Below are 12,425 nucleotides of genomic sequence, written 5' to 3'. Positions count from 1 at the left end.
AATATTACTTTCATGATTGCATTGTATAATATGACAAAAATAAGATTTCAGAGATGTAATTAAGGTCCCTTATCAGCTTACTTTAAATTAATGAAAATGGAGATAATCCTGAATGGGTCTGACCTAGTTGGGTGAGCTTTGAGTTTAGAGGTCAGATACAGCAGAAAGGAGACTAGAAGCAGGAGGGAGATTCTCATTCCTGACCATGTAGCAGTCTACAGCTTTACTGAATTGTAAATAGAGGTAGTCTCTTGAGACTGAAAAAAAAATCTCAGTTCTGCAAGTGCAAGGAATTAAATACAACCAGAAAATCCCAAGAAGGCCCCAGACTTCAAATAAACCACTTTAACTATTGCCTTGCGAACCCTGAGCATAGGAACAAATTAAGATGTGCTTGATGCTTCTGCGCTGTGAAAACTGTGAGATAACAGATGGCATTGTTTCAATATTCAAAGCATGAGATTTGTTACACAGCAATGTAAACAAATATAGTATGTAAAAAATATTGTGGTCTTAAGCAGCTAGTTCAGGGTCATCAGCTTAGAAGCCACTTCCCCTTCACACACCCATCTATGTGGCCCTTTCTGTCTACCTGTGACACTCACCTATCATCACTGGATCTGAGAGGGGTAGTATTGAATTGCCCTCACAAGCCCCCGTACAGGCGCATGATAGAGAGGGGTTCGCTCTCTCTTGGTCATGCACTTCTATTGCTCTGGCACTCTATCCCTTGGCCTCCCTTGTATCTTCTTGCTCTCTGACTTCCCAGACAGATTCTGAAGACAGGTAGTCCATCAACATAGCCCCTGTTTGTATTAATCACCCTTTGTCACTGCTTTGGTGAGTTAGTGAAGATGTTGATGCTGTACTTTTAAGAGTTTCAGGATAGGTGAGGCCTAGCAGGATTGGAATATGGACAGAGAAGCCAGGAAAAGGTGAATGGTTGTAGCTTTGTAAGTGTGTACAGGTTGCTTGCTGCTTAGTCTCGTATGATAATTTATATTGTTGAGGAAGCTGGAACATAGGTCTTCAGTTAAATGGATGGACTTCAGGATAATGACCACTTTTTCCTCTCAGGTTTTTGATTCAGAGTGGATTGCCACTGGACTTATCAAGTACTAATTTCTAGTGGACCCTGTTTTCAGCAAGCTTGGTTAATAAAGATTCCTTCTGGCCTGGGCCGACACTCCCCAGTGAGCAGCCACCATGTGGGCTGGCTGCCTGTGGGGCACAGGGGGCCTTGCCTCCTTTCATGGGGACTAGTGTGTGGAATCTTGGGGGCCTGGGAGATGGTGCCAGTGGAGTGTAGCAGCTCCACCCATCAGCAAGTTTATGCATTGGTTCTGGAGGTGCATTGAATGGGCAGGGATAGAACTAGCTTAGTTCTTTGGCATTTGCAGGAGCCAGACTGGAGGGTGGGTCATGCCAGGCTATGCTATCACACCTACTGATTTACAAGAGTCAGGGATGGGAGCAGACTGAACAGGGCGAAGCTGCAGAACCCATAAATGAGATTTAGGACTAGGGGTGGGCCTGGACAGGTCAGGTTACAACATCCAATGGCAAAGGCCAAGATGGGAGATGGGTTGTGTCTAGCTGGATCAGAGCACCCACTGGCATATGCAAAATCTGTGGCTGGGAACTGGCCTGGTTGGGGAGCTACAAGGATGTCCTGGCTGGGTTGTAGTTCTCACTGGTGAGTGCGAGAGCCTAAATAGTGGCACCAATCTGGACTGGACATGATGCAGTCTCCCTCATTATGGGTGTGGACTGGGTCTGGGCAGCACCAGACTGGGCTAGACCCCAGCACCTGCTGGTGCTCTTGAGAGCCAAGGTAAGTGTATGATGGACTGGGTTAGACCTTGGCACCCACTGAATCATGTGTCAGCTGTGCCTGGTGTGGATCAGGTGTAGCTAGGCTGTAACATCAAACAATAAGAACCAAAACGTATGTGGGCCTACTGCGCAAAATCACTGTACCCACCAGAGCAGAAGGTAGACTAAGTTAGTCTGGACCAAGGACCCACCAGTGTGTAGGTCTGCCACTGGGAGGAGACCTGATAGAGTAGTTTAGGAAACTCCTTTGTCAAGATGCAGTCCTTACAAGTGAACAAAAGAACCAGGGCTGGGAGCAGCCCAGACCATACGTGCTTATGGTACTTTCTAGCATACATATGGATCAAGACTGGGGGCAATTCTAGTGTGGAATGATTTTTTTTAAAAAAAGAAAATAGTGGAAAGGGAGAAATAAATTTGTTACAAGAATGTTAGATTACTAAAATGGTAAATAAAAATAGAGCAAGTAAAAAGGACAGACAGTACAGCACAGAGAAGAGTGTTCTACTCTGCATGGGGAAATCTGAAAAGCCTGTGAGTCTAAGTCGACCACTGAACAAACACCAGAGTAAGTAAAACCAAATCATGTAGAAATTAAAAGAGCAATAGGCAGGCAATGGGCATTACGGTACAGCAGGTTCATTTGCCATTTAAGGCTCTAGCATCCCATTTCTGAGTACCAGGTTGAATCTCACCATGTCAGTTTCCACCCCTGCTTCTTTTTTGTTAAATTTCACTTTATTTATTTATTTTTTTATTACCCCTGCTTCTTGACAATGCATTCTGAGAAGCAGCAGAAAAGGTTCAAGCAGTTGAGTTGCGGCCAATGTTTACTGAATATTTACTGAAGCTAAATAAAACAGTTAAAATTTGAGGTATACATCCATAAAAAAAGGAGTGACTATATCCACCAAAATACATGCTTCACAACATGAAAAGTTGTTTTACTTAAAATGGAAAAATAGAAATAGACCCAAACATTTAGCAATAGTAGAATGGGTAGATCAATTGTACAGAAAAGTCATTCAACAAGGGGGGAAAAAAGCTCAGCTACTGCTATACATAAAAAATGAATACATTTTAGAAATTTAATGAAAGGAAACAGACACTGAGTAGGCGTACCATAATTTTATATACATAACGTGCAAGGACAGGCAGAATTAGTCTATAGTGGGAATGAAATGACATATATTCAAAAGGGGATAAGGTGAGGAATGAGTCAGTTCATTAGCTGATGCTAAATTTACCTCAAACTCTGATAGGAAGATAAAAGTTGGTTTATTTCCCTTTATATTGAAAAGGGGAGATGGTTAAAGAAAAAATAAAATTACCAGCAAGAAATCAGCCTTTTCATTATTTTTTTTGTTTGTATTTAATGCTTAACATTTCCTGATGCATGGATTCCCAACTAAGCCAAGACTCAAAGTTATAACTGGATGAAGAATATATTCCAGAGCTCAAAACGTCTGTACCCCCTGATGCCTAGATTCAATTTTCTGGCTCCAGCTGCTAATTGCAGCTTCCTGCTAATGAGAGCCCTGAGAGCCAATGGTGGTGCTTAAGTAATTGGGCTCCTGCCACTCATGTGGGAGACCTGGATAATGTTCCTGGCTCTTGGCTTCACCTCTTGCCCAGTGTGGGCATTTGGGAAGTAAATTAGTTGATGGGAACACTCTTTCTCTCTCTCATAGTAAGTAAAACTGAAAAAGATATGAAGTGAGAACTGGTGTCAAATATTTCGGATAGCCAAAAATATATATATCAATGTATGAATTTAGCTTTACATATGTTCAGAGTATCCAGAAGAGATTTTGGGTAGGGCCAAGTTTTATCCCTGAAAGGAATTTCTTGCAAATGGTGTTTAAGAACTCTCCTAGCAGAGAGTGACCTGTTTTGAATAGCTAGAAAAGTAATGTGGCCTCAGGTGGTCATTTCAAAGGCAGAGAAAATGAAGCAGCTGTTTTCCATTATCACCCACCTTTGAGACACACAGTAACATTCCCTCCCCTTTTCAAATGTCCAAGGTGGTAATTAGGTGCTTCATTGTTGTATTATAAACAGTGCAGTCTAGAGAGAGCATTGACCCAACCTAGTTGATTATATTATTTCTAGCTATGAATGTGGCAAATAGCTTATTTTCTAACATGATTTATTATATATATGGCTTTAGTAGATTAGCTAAAATATAAGCTCACTTGAATATATATGCATAAATTAAAACTATTGAAAGATGAAACTGTAGTAGGAAAAGCTTTTCTGTTGATTTTTTCTATGAAAATTCTTTTTGAAAAAAACAAATACTATGAATGAAACCAACCTAAACTGGTATTGTAAGAGTTGGCATACCCATCCAATTGCTCTATGAAATTTAAGTAAGGGTACTGAAGGTTTTATATTTTAAAAAATGTAAATCCAATAAAAATATAATGAAAAGACAGGTGAGCTATTATAGCACAACCTTTATATCATCATAAAATGTAAGCAAAATAATTATATCTATTATAACTCACTTCTAATAGTCAAAGAAAACAGAAGCTAAAATTTAAAATATATATATATACTGAAAAGGAGTTATAAATGTGTCCCTCTCAATATGATAATATTTTACACTTACATTTTGGAACAATGAGGATGTTTTAGGGAGATGTTTTGATTGTGCTTGTATGATTAGTTTAATGCAAAACACATGAGTTATATCATTCATTAAAAAATTTAATTTTAGAGATGTGTGAATTAATACAAGACTTAAAAAGTTCATGGGAATGTGTATCATGATTATAAATGAATTTAAATGTTTTACGAAAAACACTTTTAATACCTTTTCCTCAAGAACTGTAGAAGTATTCTCAGAATATTCTAAAAGATGGGAAAATATTAACCTCTAGAAAAAAGAAACTTGCTATTTATGTTGCTTTAAAAGCTGAAGGACATTTACATCAATTTATGATGCTATTGTGTTTTTATTTGCAATGATTTCTCCAGTGTTTGTTTTAAAATATTCTCTTAAAAGCTTTTTATCCTCATCAGAATTTAAAAGTGTTGCTTGGTTATGGTATATGCTCTGTAACCTCAAACACAAAAATCACTTTTAAAGGAACTCTTATCCATTCCTAACCCTTCATTTGTAGGCAAAAACTCAAATTAGCCCCAAGTTTAAGAACTAGTCAATTGTTTTATGCCTTTTGAAAAAAATTTTAATGATGAGCTAGGGCTTATCGTCAGTCAAGACACCTGCAAAAAGAGGTATTTTTCTCAAAACGGAAATTGGCTTTGGCTTACAGCTTGCAAAAATTCATGCCAGTTGATTGTAGAGGTTGGAAACTAGACTCCATTTCAGCTCTCCAATAAGTGAAACTGCTGCTTTCCCCAACCAAAAGGCTGAAGTGATATAATCTGCCACTGTATTGTACCATAATATTAGTGTTATGCAATAATTGCACCCAAATACCACCCTAATGCCATGGAAACTGCTGATTTTTCCACTAAACACATCAGTATGTTATATTACATGAACATATAGAATGTTAACATATCATTATGAAGCTGTACCCAAAACACTGAGAAATCCTATCACAGATACATCCTGGACCCTGATCATATGAGGAGAGTAGCTACTGCTTCCTTAATAGGCAATTCAAAGAGCTTCTCAGGTCAGAGCCTTGAGCTAGTACTTCAAGAGCCTTATAATGCAATAAAAAATACTACTCATTATTTGTCTTTTTCCATGATATTCACATGGAATAACTATTATCATTATAAATTATCACTATTATTATTATTAATTTCAGTGGCAGCGATACAAAAAGAGCTCCCTTATTCATTTTCCAAATGCTGATGATACTGGCCAGGAATGGGCCAGAGTTGAGAGCCCAAATTCAGCTTAAGTCTCTAACATGAATGGCAGGAATTTGATCACTTATTCTACCACCACTGCTTCTAACAGTCTGCATTGGTACAGGCAGCTGGATGTAGGAGCGTGAGCTGAGACCGGAACCAAGATAATCTGAGGTGAGATGCAGGCATTTTAACACATTTAGGCTAAACATTCACATCCATGGCATTTATTGACGCAAAAAGTATATTGTATTGTATGTTTTAAGACTATTTCATCAATCTAAATTAATTACAATTCAACGTTGCTTAAAAAATTCCATAGGAATAAAATGAACTCAAAGATAATTTTATTTTAAGAGAGAAAGCCCTTAAATTTCAAAGTAGGGAATTTTGAAAAAGTTCACTAAAAAATGCATAGTATAAAAAAAGATGGGTATACTTAAAATTTTTACACCAAAATAAGCTTATTTTAATTGTTTTTTCATTTAATTTCATTTTTACATTTAATTAAAGTACATACATCTGTGTGTATTCTTATGTTTTATGCTACATTTAATAGTTATCATTGATTCGTCTTTCTCTTTATAAACAAAATTAACTTAGTTTCCATTGCACGAGTCAGACATTTCCATAGTTCCTAGCTAAGAAAAGAAAAATAAAATAGATTTTTCCAGCCCAGGGCTGTTTCATTATTCCAGACAGCACTTTGTATTGATCCTCCTCTATTTATTTCTAATTTTGTTGCCACTGATTGAGTTGAGCTCTAAATCTTGTGATGGCTTACACGCTGTTAGGATGCTGCACTGCTACCAGAAGCACAAGGTAGCAATGTTCTCATTTTAAACTCTAATTTGGTCTTATTTGCAGCAAATTAAGGAGCCTGGTGTAGCATTTTAGCACCAAAAATGCTTTATTATATGTGCTTCTTTACTCATCTCACAGAAAACACAGTATATGCAGCCAATACTAATGTGTGCATTAGATGCCCTGCATAGAAATTATGAACCAGAAACTAAGAAGTTACATCTCTATCTATGTATGTTCGTAACAGATAATGTGTTATCTGATATCTCAAAATTTCTTAGTTTAAAACTTTGCAAAAAAAAAAAAAACCAACTGTGACATGAGAAGAGTTTAACAATACACCTATGTAAATGCTTGTCATAAAACTTCAATCCTCACCACTGGCCGAGGTTTATTTATCTTTTTAAAAGAAATGTCTCAAAGAAATATTACATATGACTAGTGCATTTACTCATGGGCATACATTAAATAGCATTGATTTATCACATTAACGAGTTCTGGAATATAAAAATATGTTGTAGTTTACTGAAATGAATCAGGAGAAAGGGAGTTAGAAAGGGAACATATGGACTATTGACTCAAGAACTTTAATTTTGAAAAGTGAAATTGTAACAAGTCAGCCATGACAACAGGTAGTCACTAAGGGCAGCGTCCATGGTGAAATTTATCTTTAATATTATAAAATCTTGCTTATCCCCCATCCTGCATAATAGAAAATTCCTCTTGGCTCCTGGTTTTATCATAAGCACAGCAACTGTGCAGTTAAGTGAAGTGTGAATTGCATTTCGCTGACTTCCAGTTTCATCTCTAAATTGAAAAAAAAAAAATCAGGAAATCCCATTGAGGCAATGCAAAGGGTCTCCCAAAAGCTATCGTTGATCAGAACAGTGTCAATCCCTATTTTACTGAATTTTTGTCTGGAGGAAGCAAGGAGACAGTGCCTTGATTTCAGTTTATCATGAAATTGGGAGAAGCAGGATGCCACATTCTTCTCTTGTTCTCAACCAACTAGGTCAGGCCTGTGATTGTTAACTGCTGCCCTAGTTTGTTCTCTCTCAAACTTGTGCTGAAAAGACATCACATTCATCCTTTCCTCAGCTTTACTACCACCCCCTACACACTGTTGCTGTGACAGGAGGTTTCCATAACTATTAAATTATTCTGTGCTCACTCACTGAAATTGCATGAAAATTCTTCCTTCACATGAGACAAGAACTGAGGTCACCTTCATCTCTTCTCACATGAAATTCCCAGCAACAAAAAGTGTTAAAAGTATTTGCTAGGTAGAACACCTGGGGCTGGCATCTTGGTGTAGCTAATAAGCTTCCATTCTGCCATGCAGTCATCCTATATGCATGCCAGTGTATACCCTGACTACTCCACTTCCAACTCAGCTCCCTGCTAATGGCCTAGGAAAAGCAACACAAGATGGCCCAAGCGTTTGAGCCCTAGCCATCTTCATGAGAGAACCAGACAAGATTCCTGGATCCTGGCTTCTGCTTGGCCTATCGCGGGCTGTTCCATCCTTCTAGCTATTGAGCTAGTGGGTGGAAAATCTTTGTGTTTCTTCCTCTATCTATGTATCTCTGACTTCTATCTGAATAATTAATTTTTATTCAAAAAATGTTTAATAGGAAAAAGAAAATAAACAGCAACTTTCTGAATTATATATAAAATATAATTAAATGTATAGTATGAAATAGTGACTTAACATTTGGCCTTTTGGTGTGAAATTTAACGGCTTCATTGAATTATTTTAATCTCACTTTATGTTTTTCTTTTATGGTCTTATTTGGTTTTTGTACAACCTCAAATTTTACTCTTTATTGAGTCCACAGTTCATATCTTAGTTACTCTGTACCCTTAGAATTGGAAAATATATTAATAAACCAAATATATTGCATTTGGAATTTCTTCAAAAAGTAGTCTCCAATCTTTAAGATTAAAATCATAAATTAAAAATTTTTTAAAAATACTGTCAGTAAACTTAAAATTCTCAACAAAGATAACAAAGCCACATTAATGATTAGATAATTAAACAAAGTTCACCACAAAAATTTCTAGCTATAGGAGCCTTCCTAAAATTCTTGTGTGGCCTTTATGATAGATTAGGCATCACATCATAGAACAATGGTCTGACACCAGGATCTCACAATCAGGAATTTCTCTAACTCAGTAATTAAGACATAATAGTAATGTCATAAAAACAGACTCAGAGACAAAAGAATGGAATAAAGACCTTAAAAGTAAACCTACACATGTACAGATACCATATCTTTGCAAAGATGCTAAGACTGTGCATTGGAAAAATACCAGGCTTAAATAAATGTTGCTGGGAAAATGGGATGCAGTTTGCTGAAGAATTAAACTAGGCTCCTACTTTTTGCCATACACAAAAAATCAACTCAAATGGCTTAGAAGATCTAAACATGAGAACTGAAACTTTGAAACTAATATTTAAAAACAAAAGACAAGAGAAAACTCTATAAGACATGGGAATGAACGAGAATTGTATGGATCAGACCCCAAAGCACATATGTACCATGTGCCAGTTAAATGTGCAGCCTGTGTTGTACATCTGTGAACTGGAGAGGATGGCCTGTGTCTTCATAGCTAGTGTAGGAGAAAATAAAACAAAATTAAATCATCAAAAGCATACAGAAAACAGAATTGCCAGGATAGATGGCAAACAGACAAGGTGTACATCCTGGACAATAGGAAGAATCTGCCTGAGCCGTATGAAGAGCAAGAGTTTCCAAATGTTCACTATTCTAGGTCATTTTACCCAAGTCCTTTAAGTTTAATTTCCAGTCTCTTTCTTACTTTCATCAAATAACTTTCTGGTACACAAATACTTTATTGAGCTGTTGCTGCAAACATTATGCACTTAATGTACACACATATACACATAAATCATTTTCTTTTATCTTCTACCTACAGTATATGATGTTTTTAACCTATCAGAAAACAATTTTTCATTATTGATCTTGGACTCTCTGAAAGCTGCTAGTCATCAGACTCCCTTTACCTTATATATTTTAGGTAACCCTTACCAATAGTAGGCGTTCACTCATGAGAACCTTTAGCCCTTAGCATTTGCAGATCTGCCTCAGCACCAAAGAAATCACCTCAAGGTCGTCAAAGCTATCCTTTGTCAGGACTCCCTGAGACATTCTCAGGCCTGTGTCATGGTTCAGCTACTTCCTGTGCTCATTCCAGTTTCTTTAATGTCCACAGATACAAGATATAGTAGATGAGATAAAAATAACTCAATAAATGATAAAAATATATGAAACAGAATTAAATTTAAATGTGCAATACAAATAACAATGAAAAGAAAGAATAAGAAAATAAACGCATGCATTTACCCAGAATGATTAGCATGTCATGATGTTGTTCTTCTGCCTCTCTGTTTAATCTGTTTACGCATCATCTGTGTGTGTTATTTTACTTTTAATAGATTTTATTTCAAAAGCATCGTGAGAAAACGGGAGTGACAGAGTCAGAAAACAAGAGATTTCTTCAATTTGCTTGTTCATTGTCCAAATGCCTGTAACAGCCAGAATGGGCCAGACTGAAATCAAGAACCTGAACTCCATCTGTGTCTTCCACACAGGTAGCAGGGATACAGGGTTTGGGCTGCTATTTCCTGCCTTCAAACACATTAACAAGAAGCTGGATCTAAAGCAGATGTGCCTGATCTGCAGCCTGCACTCTGAATTGAATGTAGGTGTCCCAAGTGGCAGCCAACTTGATGCACCACGGGACTCATCCACAAGCTATTACTTTCTACCACCAAGAATGGGCTAGCTTATTGACTGTACCTTGATCTTGTAAAAGTATATTATTTCACACATTCAAACACTTTAGCCTGTAGTCATTCTTTGAGGATTTCTTCGTAGAAAAACAGGCTCCTATGTAGGGATTCATTTAAAATTTTTCCTTTACAATTCATATGTGTTTTTAGTTTTTACCATATTATTCTGGTTTGAATGCACTACATTGTCTAATACAAGTGGTAAAAGTGGATCTGAGGGAGGAAGAATGCTCTTTATTAAGGTAAGGTCACCCCCTTGCATTTGTTATTTACTAAAAATGTTGAACATGAATGGGTATTTAACTTTGGCAAATGCAATTCTGTATCACTTTCCCTGATCACATGACATTTTTCTTCATTAACATGATGAATTGCATTTTGAAAAATATTAGACTAGTTGTTTGTTCTTAGAATGAGACCTTCTTGGCGGTGATTTATTATTTCTTAAATGTATTATTAAATTTGATATGCTAAGATTTTGCTGAGAATTTTTCAATCTATTCTCATAAGTCATAACAGTGTCTTTTAATGGATTTATCTGATTTGATATTAAAGAAAATTATACCATCATAGGATGAGTTGGGAATTGTCACTCCCTTTATGTTCCTGGGAGCTATTATTTACAATTGGTATAATTTATTCCTTTTCAAGAGCCACAGAGAGTTTCTCAATGCCTTAAGAAAGCAGATTTTATTTTATCTGTCTAAAGATTAAATGTTTTATTATAGAGAAAAGCAGTTATAGTTTTTGCTCAGTTTCAAGAGGGAGTATTGTTTCATTTTCTCAGCCAGCTGTCATGTCCTAGTTGAGTTCAAGGAGAGGAAGTTTGCAAAAGGTTGTGGACCCTGCAGATCTGCAGTCTTTGTGGCTTTGCTACACTGTTCTTACCACACATGATCTTAAGTAGTTTATGAAAAGCATTCTATATTTCTTATCCACTCCACTGAAGCAAATAAGAGGATCCAATTCTTGTTGCAGGTGGTTATCACTCCCAATTCATGTTTCTTGATTCCACATAATCAACTCTGAGTTGAATTCAAGAAAAGTAATTAGTGTTTAACTTTGTCCAGATCTACAAATATTGTATGTATGACAGCTCCTTTCTCAACTTCCCTTAGCAGAAACAGGAAAAAGGTTTTAAAGGAAAAAAAAATCTGGCTTTTAATTAATTAATATGACTTGATACTCTATTTAAGGAAATATGCTAACAACTCATCAAAATCATTCTAATGTACATACAAAAATGTTTTGCTTCCTCGATTAATTTTTTACAAAATCATCAAAACAATCTTCCCACAACACTGAAACAGGCTTTTAAAAAGTCTATTAAATTTAAAGTTAACTAAAAGAATAAAATTAAAATTATTTTACCTATAATGCTTGCATTTTAACACTTTTTAATGTATCACTCTGCATTGAATACAATTAGAACTAAGAATCTTAAAGTAATAAAATATAATTGTGAATATTTGGAGAGTTTTAGTTCTTTAGAAACAAAAACCCTCCATTAAACATGTCTTTTGTGGAGTTTTTATGCATTCACTTTCTCAAATGTACTTAGAAGCTCATTATTTATAAAAAGTAACAATAGCCTATTATGTGCCTGAAATGTTTTCATTCATCTACCTTAGTGTACTGTGGAGAATATTTTGAATCATTAATCAGTTATTTAGTGTATCATATCATAATATAATGTATTAAATTAGTGTTTCCCCCAATCAGGAAATACAGGACACAAGATAGAATCAGATTCTTCCTTGCTTTTGACTCCAAAACTTGTATCAAAGAAACAGATCTTGACTAGACAACCATATCTTTATTTGTATTTATCTTTGCATCTATCTATGGTTTGTTTGTTTGTTTGTTTGTTTTCTGTCACACACAACAGGCCTAGAAAGAGTAGGTTCAACATTCATCTGGAGAAAAGTTATCTCCAATCTGACTGTGGGGAAGATGAGGAAGCTATCTTTGTAGGCGGCTAGGATGTGGGATGGGTAGGCTGCTGAAAGAGTATGGAAGAAACAGAATTGTGTTTCCCAGTGGTGCTGAGTGAATGCAGAAAGACTCTATAGTGATGGGCATGAGAAAGATTTTCACAACACCTCTAGAAAAAAAAATCCAATGAGAAATGGCA

Source organism: Ochotona curzoniae, unplaced genomic scaffold (assembly GCF_017591425.1).
Source record: "Ochotona curzoniae isolate NIBS_2020 unplaced genomic scaffold, NIBS_Ocur_1.0 contig_1014, whole genome shotgun sequence".
In the NCBI taxonomy this organism is placed as follows: Eukaryota; Metazoa; Chordata; class Mammalia; order Lagomorpha; family Ochotonidae; genus Ochotona; species Ochotona curzoniae.
This window is presented reverse-complemented; position numbering follows the sequence as displayed.